This window comes from Myotis brandtii, unplaced genomic scaffold, assembly GCF_000412655.1.
Source record: "Myotis brandtii unplaced genomic scaffold, ASM41265v1 scaffold122, whole genome shotgun sequence".
NCBI lineage: Eukaryota > Metazoa > Chordata > Mammalia > Chiroptera > Vespertilionidae > Myotis > Myotis brandtii.
Genome location: NW_005354255.1, coordinates 2,013,793 through 2,023,365, shown reverse-complemented (window position 1 = coordinate 2,023,365; position 9,573 = coordinate 2,013,793).

Here is a 9,573-nt window from a genome sequence, read left to right as displayed (position 1 = left end):
TATTTTTATGGTTTCCCGTCTTACATTTAAGTCCTTTATCTATTTTGAGTTTATTTTTGTGTATGGTGTAAGTTGGTGGTCTAGTTTCATTTTTTTGCATGTATCTGTCCAATTTTTCAAACACCATTTATTGAAGAGACCCTTCAGTGCATAGGCCAGTGCTCTAACCACTGAGGAACCAACCAGGGTAAAACAAACATCTGATGAAATGTGGTGACACTTGCATCCTAAAGCCAGAGTGAGGATTAGATGAGTAAATGAGTCTAAACGTTCTTAGAACAGCCCTGGCCAGTGTGGCTCAGGTGGTTGAGCATCATCCCAGGGACCAAAAGGTCGCTGGTTTGATTCCCAGTCAGGACACATACCCAGGTTTCGGGTTTGATTCCTGGTTGGGGTGTGTGCGGGAGGCAACCGATCAATGCTTCTCTCTCTCTTTCTCACCCTTCCTCTCTCTCTACAATCAATAAAAACATTAAAAAGAAACATTTAAAAGGCCTTAGAACAGCACAAGACAGAGGAAGTGTTCAATACATTTTGGAAGCTGATGATGATTATTACAGTTATTATTATTTAAAGTGGTGGCTGTCAGCTGGCTGTGGCTGGTAAACCCAGTGGCTTTCTAGCCAGAATCTGCTGGGGAGTGAGTTAAAATTGCAGATTGCTGGGCCCCTGAGTGGTGTGGGGAGGGAGTTTTAACAAGTCTCCCAGGTGATGGAGAAACGTGGTTCCCAGGGCTGACTGTTAATTCGTTGGCTGTGAAATAAGCAGGTGTGGGTATGCCTAGGAGGGAAAGTTGGAGAGCCCTTGGCGGAGGAGCGGTGATGGTGGGGCTCCTCTTGGCAGCCAGGCCAGGCCTCATCTACCTGCACCATGCGGTAGTAGAGGGCATTACCGCTCTGCTCTCAGTGCAGGCGGGAGGGCCGGGTGGCCCCCCAGCACCCGAGTCGGGAGCCAAGCATGCATGGCACAGAAGCCCTCCAGCTGCCAGGCCTCTGGTCGTGGAAGGACAGGCCCGGCTTAGTGTCCATCAAGCAGAAGGGCAGCTCTGCAGGGGGACAAGTTGGCCAGTCTTGTCATTGCCTGTTTGACCCTCGTCCACCCTGTGGGACCCCAGAAGGGGCCTCTGAGGCAGCCCTGCTGGGAGTGGGGCTGGGAGCCCTGTCGGTGGGCAGCTCAGGGTCTTCTTAGGCAGGGGTGGGGCAGCGGCTGTGGGTCAGCTGAGGAGGACCTGGATTACACCTGTGGGAGGAGGGGGGAGGAGGGGGAGGATGCACAGAGTATGGGGCCCTAGATACAGGACTCTAGCCTCAGCCCCGTGTCCCCATCTCTGAAATGGAAATAACACTAATAGCCAACTGCCCTGTGCCTTGTGAGGTAGGATGACACCTGTGTACAGAGGAGGAAACAGGCTTAGAGGAGTGACCTTCAGTGGCAGAGAAGCCCAGCGCTAGGTGACCCCCTCCAACCCCCACTTCCTTGTGTGGCTTTGGGCAGCCCCTGCAGCTCTCTGAACTCCAGTTTCCTCAGAGTTTTACAACCTGGTGAGCCCAGCTTTTTTTTTAAAACAAAGGTAGTAAAAAAGCTAATATAATTGACTTAAAACCATCATTAGGCAGAGAGTACCTTAAATGGTAATTAGAGAGTCTATCCTTTCTCTCTGGCCACCTGGGAGGGATCTGGTGACACGCTCCCCCCTCCCCCACCCCCACCTCCAGCCCAGGGTCCCCTTAGGTGGCTCAACAAGGGTGTCGAATGTGGGCTGAATCAGCAAGGTGGGGGCACTGGGTCTCGGGGTCTTGGTGAGTGGCTTGGCGCTGCTCATGCTGCTGAGTAAGTAGGGGGCATGTGTAAGTGGGCATTTATGGGGTGTCTGTGAGCGGTTCATGGTTGTGGGTGAATGTGCAGGGACCTCGGCGAAAGCAGGGCAGTCTCACATACCTTGGCCCTCTTGCCCAGCCTTAACCCTGCTGTGTGATCCTGGGGGGGTTTCTTGCCCTCTCTGGGCTCCTTTCTTCATCAGCAAGACAGGGATGTTGCCCATCAATATTTCAGGGTGGTGGGAAGCACCTGGTGCTTTTGTGACATGGATAGACTATCCAGCCGTAAGGGTGGGCCAACAGGGGGAAAGCTGGGGGCCAGCAACAATATTCAGGGACCTGTACTTGGGCCTCATCCCCACAGCACAGCCCTTGCAGGCCAACAGAGGCCCCACCTCCAGCCCTGCCCCACCCAGATTCCAGATCACCCCAACCTGGAGAAGTTGCTGCTTCTGCCCTCTCCCTGCCCCAGCACTCCTCCCGGAGCCTCCTACCTTCAGGGCAGGAGTGACTGCTGGGCAGGCGGCCTTGAGAACAAACTCCGAAGAGCCGCCGCCCCTGGCCTCCCAGGACAGTCTGATCTGTCACTGGCAGCGACCTGGAAACAGCTTAGAAGGCCGGGTGGGGCGGGAGCCTTTTTGCCTCCGGGACCAGCCACACACTCCCTCAAAGGTAGGAACAGCGTCTCAGGCAGAAGCACAGCCTGCGTACTAAACACCAGGAAGTGGGAGCCAGAAGTCAACAATCCAGGGTGAGAGCAGGGCAGGGGCAGGAGGGGGAGACAGGTCGAAGTCCTGAAGGTCACTCCAGGTGGGTGGCAGTGGGTAGTCCCAGGAGATTAGGGAGAGTGAGAAGTTTCAGGTCCCCCACCTTTGGGGAGGGCAAGGAACCCCAACAAAGACTGTTTAGTGAGAAACCCAACCAGGGCTCTTTTTTCTGTGGCTTTCATTTCCTGGAGAACAACTTCCCCTTCTGTGGGACCATCTGAGAAACCCCCAGTGCGTGGCCCCCCCTTACCGCCCCCCCCCAGCTCCCCATTCCAGGATCTTCAGACCAGGATTGTGCTTTGGGCAGGTGCTGCCCTATTGGGGCCTGACTCTGTTCTGACTTGCTATTCGACCTATGCAAATCCCCAGCACTCTGTGTTCAACAAAGAAAGGTGTCTCCCCCTCTCTTGGCCACACTAGCTAGATTTTTCTTTAAAAAATTGAGCCCACCCTAGCCAGTTTGGCTCAGTGGATGGAGTGTTCGCCTGCAGACTGATGGGTCCTGGGTTCAATTCAGGTCAAGGGCACATGCCTGGGTTGCAGGCTCCATCCCCAGTAGGGGGCGTGCAGGAGGCAACCCATAGATGCAGGAAGCAGCCAGATTTATCTCTCTCATCACTGATGTTTCTATCTCTTTCTCCCTCTCCCTTCCTCTCTGAAATCAATAAAAAATTTATTTAAAAATAAAAAATTGAGCCTGGCCCTGGCTGGGTGGCTCAGTTGGTTGGAACACTGAACTATGCACCAAAAGGTTGGGGGTTTGATCCCTGGTCAGGGCCTGCATAGGAGGCAACCGATCGATGGTTTTCTCTCACATCAATGTTTCTCTCTCTCTTTCTCACCCTACCCTTTTCTCTCTAAAATCAATGAATGTATCCTCGAGTGAGGATTAGAAATTTGAATCACCTGGATTCTGGCAGTAGTGGGTGCACCGCTGGGTTGGGTGCCGACTTGACAAGATCAAAGCTGCAGGAGGTACAGAGAGATGGAAGGATCTTGGATTTGATTGACAATGCTTGTCTAGAGGATAAACTGCTGCCCTGGCCCGCTTGGCTCGGTGGATAGAGCCTCGGCTGCAGAACGAAGGGTCCTGGGTTCAATTCCAGCACATGCCCAGGTTGTGGGCTTGATCCCCAGTAGGGGGCGTGCCAGAGGCAGCTGATCAGTGATTCTCTCTCATCATTGATCTTTCTTTCTCTCCTTCTCCCCCCCTCTCTGAAATCAATAAAAAAATATTTTTTTTAAAAAAAAGAAGATAAATCATCTTAAGAGGATGTTGCAATACTACTGAGTAAGCTTTCTGAACCTGAATGGGACAAGGTGGGACCACAGAATCCGTTAAAGAACAAGAAATAAAGTGGACCAGCTTGGCCTTATAGTACCTCCATGAGAACGTCTTCCCCAGAGGAAGCTGACACCTGGCTCCTTCTTCCTGGATGGGATTTTTAAAATGTACGTAGGTACAAAATATTTTCTTTCACTCTCCTAATTCAAGTCTTCTAGTGATAAATCAACACTCAAAAATGTATACCCACTTAGCCTGGCCTGTGTGGCTCAGAGGTTGAGCATCATCCCATGAACCAGGAGGTCACGGTTTGATTCCTGGTCGTGACACATGCTGCCTGGGCTCCATCCCCAGTGGGGGATGTGCAGGAGGCAGCCGATCAATGATTCTTTTTCATCATTGATGTTTCTATCTCTCCCTCTCCCTTCCTCTCTCTGAAATCAATAAAAACATATAAAATATATTTTTTTAAATGTACACCCACTTGGTTTGTGGAAGCCAAGTGCAATGACAAACAGATTTCTCAGAAATGCAGAATATTTGGCTCTTTGAACTTAAAGTTCTTCATTCACTGGCTTGTGCTTAAACACGTTTGGTTAAACATTTGCCTTTAACTCTAATTTTTAAAAATATATATTTTATTGATTTTAGAGAGGAAGGGAGAGGGAGAGAGAGAGATAGAAACATCAATGATGAGAGAATCACTGATTCTGCCTCCTGCACGCCCCCTACTGGGGATTGAGCCCGCAACCCAGGCATGTGCCCTTGGCCGGAATCGAACCTGGGACCCTTCAGTCCGCAGGCCGACGCTCTATCCACTGAGCAAAACCAGCTAGGGCTAGCTCTAATTTTGCTTTGCTGTCAGAATTTAACACTTCACAACTACTTATAGTTATTCTTTAACAGAGGTGACTGAAGATACAAAAAGAAAAGGCTAAGAGGAAGCCAACAGAGGAAGACATGAACTTCTTGTATATCCCGCTCAGAGGCGGAGTCTGAGCGGCTGCATATGAAGCCTGTAGGTGTAACGGACATTTAGGAGCCCATTCACTGACTGCTGGGGTTCCTAAGCTTCCTCGTGGTGTTTTCAAACTTTGGATACATTTATAAAGTTTTTGTGCTTGTTTGTTTTTGTAATCCCCACTGCAGGACATTCTTAGAGAGAGGAAGGGAGAGGGGAGAGAGAGAGAGAGGGGGAGATCCATTGGCTGCCTTCCAGGGATTGAACCTGCAACCCAAGCATGTGCCCTGACCGGGAATCAAACCGGCAACCTTTCGGTGCACAGGCCGACGCTCAACCAACCGAGCCACTCCAGCTGGGCTGGATACAGTTATAAGTTAAAGTGTCTGACATGTCCCTCTGCTTTCCCTACCACTTCTTTTGATGCCTCTGGAGATGCTGTTTAGCTCGATGGACCACTAGTTTTTATCCGGTAACGGGATTTATTTTACGCCGGGACACCCCACAGCCCTTCGAGATATAACTGAAACACCATGGAGTCACTATTTAGTTATGCATGTGTATGAAAATGTGTATTTTGCAAAAACACATATATTTATCTCCAGGAATTATTTGCCTTTGTTATGTAGTGTCTGTCTTGTTCTCTATTCACAATGTCAATCCTGTGGGAAGAGGCCCTGGCTTATACTTCTGTATCCATCATTGAAAAACCAAGAACACTGAATAATTGAAATCTCTCTTCTCAAAAAAAAAAAAATTGAATCATCTGACTTCCCTTCCCCCCACCCCCACCTCAAGAATAAGCCAGGGTCACCCTGGCCGGTTTGGCTCAGCGGATGGAGCATCGGCCTGCGGACTGAAGGGTCCCAGGTTCAATTCCGGCCAAGGGCACATGCCTGGGTTGTGGGCTCGATCCCCAGTAGGGGGCGTGCAGGAGGCAGCCGATCAATGATTCTCTCTCATCGTGGATGTTTCTATCTCTATCCCTCTCCCTTCTTTTCTAAAAATCAATAAAAATATATTTTTTAAAAAAAGAATAAGCCGCCGAAACCGGTTTGGCTCAGTGGATAGAGCGTCGGCCTGTGGACTGAAAGGTCCCAGGTTTGATTCCGGTCAGGGGCATGTACCTGGGTTGCGGGCACATACCCAGTAGGAGATGTGCAGGAGGCAGCTGATCGATGTTTCTCTCTCATTGATGTTTCTAACTCTCTATCTCTCTCCTTTCCTCTCTGTAAAAAATCAATAAAATATATTAAAAAAAAAAAAAAGAATAAGCCAGGGTTTAGAAAATCCTGAATCTGTACCTGGCTTGAACTAGGGACTCAGTAGACCCCATGCATGGGGAAACTGAGGCACACGAGGCAATCGTTCCTCCTGCTTTTGCTGCAGGAGGACTAGGAAAAATGAGGCCCAGGCCCCCCACTTTCTGGCTTCTTTGAAATCAGGCACGGAGGAGCACTCCAAAGCCCCTGACCTGTGCCTATTTTGCAGAGCAGAACAGAACCACCCCCCCCATGCTCAAATGGGGAAACTGAGGCCCAGAGAGTAACATGGCGCGGGGGGGGGGCAAGTGAGAGGCTGCTCTTGGCCATGCTTCTGCTGACTGCTCTGAGTTGGCCCAGCTCCTTCCAGAAGGGGCACAGGCTTTCAGAGGCCAGCAGAGTCTGAGCCCTGACCCCGACTCCGTGCCTCAGTTTCTCACCTATCAGGTGGAGGTCCGAGAGAGAATGAAATGTGTACTCGTATGACATCCAGCACTGAGGGCTGCCTGCCTTTCCCCAGAGCCCCAGAGACCGGAACGGTGATGGGCCTCTGTCCGAGGAGACCCGCCCCCCAGCCCTGGGGGGGGAGCCACCAGCTCCAGGCTCAGTGGGGAGGGGTGGACTGCGCCTCACTTCTCCTTTCCCCCCACTGCTGGTTTTGCCCCCGGGCGAAGCATGGGGCAGGGGGTTCCCGACAGCAAGTCCCACCTGCCCTTCTGGGCACCTGCCTCTCCCTGCATCCTCCGGCGCTCCGCCCACCTGTAAATGGGACCACAGCAGGATCCAGCTCCCGGGGTCGTCATCAGCAGGAAAGGAGTTAGCACAGGGGCGCAGCCTGGAAACGGCATGGTGCTCCTGAAGTTCCACCTCTAACTTTTCACCATCCACTCTCTCTCCACAAACGTCCCGTGATGCAGGGTCAGCTTTGGGGCTGGAGCCAGGCAGCTCCCCCCGGGGACGCCTGCAGCCCCTTATTCCTCATCCATCATTTCTGCCCCGACTCCTCCTCTTGTAAAATTTTTTAAAAACCTGAGGTTTGAACACACACACACACACACACACACACACAAAACCTGAGGTTTGTTATTAAATTGGTTTATTTTTTCCCACTCTGTGTGATGTTCTGTAAGTCCTAACACTGCCGAGAACACACCCCCTCTCTTCTTGATGATGCTAAAGGCACTTGGATGTCATTTTGAAAGGCTCCCAGGGTTGTCATGGCAACCAAGGTCAGGCGAGTGCTAAGGGAAATAAACGAGTCGGCTTTGCCCAACTTGCGTGGGGTATGCAGCTGCTGGACACCCCCTCACTCACAAGTGGTGTTAGGATGGAGCCCCCACCCTGGCTGGCCATGATCAGCGACCTACCACCCCACCATGCTGGCCTGTGCACATTGTGGGGGCAGGACTGGGGCCTCTGGCATTCCCAGCCACAGCCCAGAGAGAACAGCCAATGTCCCCTTCTGAGTTCTGTCTGAATCCTTTGCTCAGTACCTTCAGGGTTGACCTGGCTTTCTCTCTGGCTCATCTCAGAAGATCTTGAGGGATCCAGGAACCAAGACCACATCGAGCCTGTCCATGGGCCCCGCCTCTCTATGTGGCAATGGGTTTTACAGGCCCTCAGTCCCCAACCACGATTACGCAGCGGGCGGAACACCGCTGGCTTTCAGCCCTCCTACAAGGTCCTGGTGAACACTGTCCTAATCTTCTGGTTTGAGGCCAGCTCCTTTCTGACCGAGGTCAGGCCCCACAACGTTTCCTGTGCCCCTTCCCCCAACGGTGCCTTAACTGTTGTCTGGCTGAGGTAGAGAGTGGGGGCAAGAACCAGGCTGGGGGAGGCAGGGCCGCGGACAGTCCCTGCCTGTGTCTGAATACGTCTGCAGTGCCTCAGCTCCTGCTTTCGTACCCGCAATGATGGGAAACTGCTTTCTGAAGAGCAATGGGGCAGTGGCCTTGAGGAAACTTTCTCAACCTGAGCTACAGCCTATGAGCCTCTACTCTTTGGTCCTCGAATTGCAGAGACCAAGGTGCTTCTGTCACCTTCTCTCAACAAACCAGGTCCAGGCCTCCCCATAGCCTGACCCCCTGTCCAGGCCTGCTCCCCGTGGCTGCCCTGCAATGCACGGAACAGGGACCCCGAGAGCCGCTCACATTCTCTGGTCTCATTCCCCACGTGAGCAAGGAGACATGGGATTGGCTCAGGATTGGAGGTCACGACAGCTGGCTTGCTGGAGGACACCCCAGAAGCTATGCTCCTGGCCAGGGACCAGGGAAGCTGCCCCTCTGGCATGGTGTGGGCTCACTGACCAGATGGCGGCTCTGAGGGTGGTGGAGGAACCTGGTGAAATGGCTTCTCCTAGTGGCAGCCTGCCCTGCTGGGCCCGTGGGTCCTGGTGGAGGGAGTCGGGGGCAAAGGTGGGGCCGGTGTGTCTGGGACCACCTAGCGTGCTGGGCACCCGCAGGGTGAGCCTGACCAGCTTAACAAGACCTTAGCCCAGCCCCTAAGATACCCCAGAGTTGGCCAGCTGAGCAGGAGCTGGCTGTGTCCCAGGTGTGAGCTATGTGTGACTCAGGTGTGAGCTGGGTGTGTTCCAAATGTGGGCTGCTTGTCCCAGGTGCGAGCTGTGCTCTCACAAGAGTCCTGTGTGCCCGGGGTGAGCTCTGGAGCCTGGGGCATCTGTTTAGTGCCAGGTGTGGGTGTTCCAAGGTAGAACTGTGTGTCTCATTGTGTCCTGGGTGTGAATGTGTATGCTGGGTGTGAGGCGTGGGGTGTCCAGAGGTGAACAGTATAGGCTTCTGTGCGCCCTCCAAGCGTCCTGAGTATAGACCATCTCCCCAGGTGTGAGCTGTCAGGAGGTCCTGGGGGCAGCAGCTGTGTGCCTCTGGGTGAGTGGGGACTGTTAGCAGTGAGGACCCTAGGTTTCTGAGGCTCCCCCCGCCCCCCCTATGCAGCTCAGTGACCACTCAGGGCCAGGAAGACAGGGGAAACCTTAGAAAATGCTCGAGAGACTCTGCAAAAGACACATCCCGATGAAAAAAGTCCTGTGGTTGGGCCTCTACAAAAAAAGGGAAGTGCTGTCCGGAGTCAGCTTGCAGCCCCTCCTCTGGGAAATGCATAGGTGTCATTGGACAGGCCAGCGAGGGGCTGGTGGGGACAGAGACGGAATCTCCTGGCTCCACCGAGAGCCCGCAGCCCTCGGGGGAGGCCGCCCCCAGGGCCCCTCAGATCATCTTCATGTTGAACTTGCGGGAGCTTCCCTGGCCCGCGCCGGCGGCCGGACCATCCACCTTGCGGAAGGAATACTCGACGGAGAAGTTGTTCTTGTGCTGCCCACGGCCCCGGCTCCACACGAAGAGCAGCAGGAAGCAGAAGAGGACGACGCCCAGGAAGGTGATGCAGCCCATGGCCGTGGACACCAGGATGGTGGTGAGGTCCAGCGGGAAGCGCGCGGCCGCCAGGGTCTCGTTGCGGCCCTCGCCCA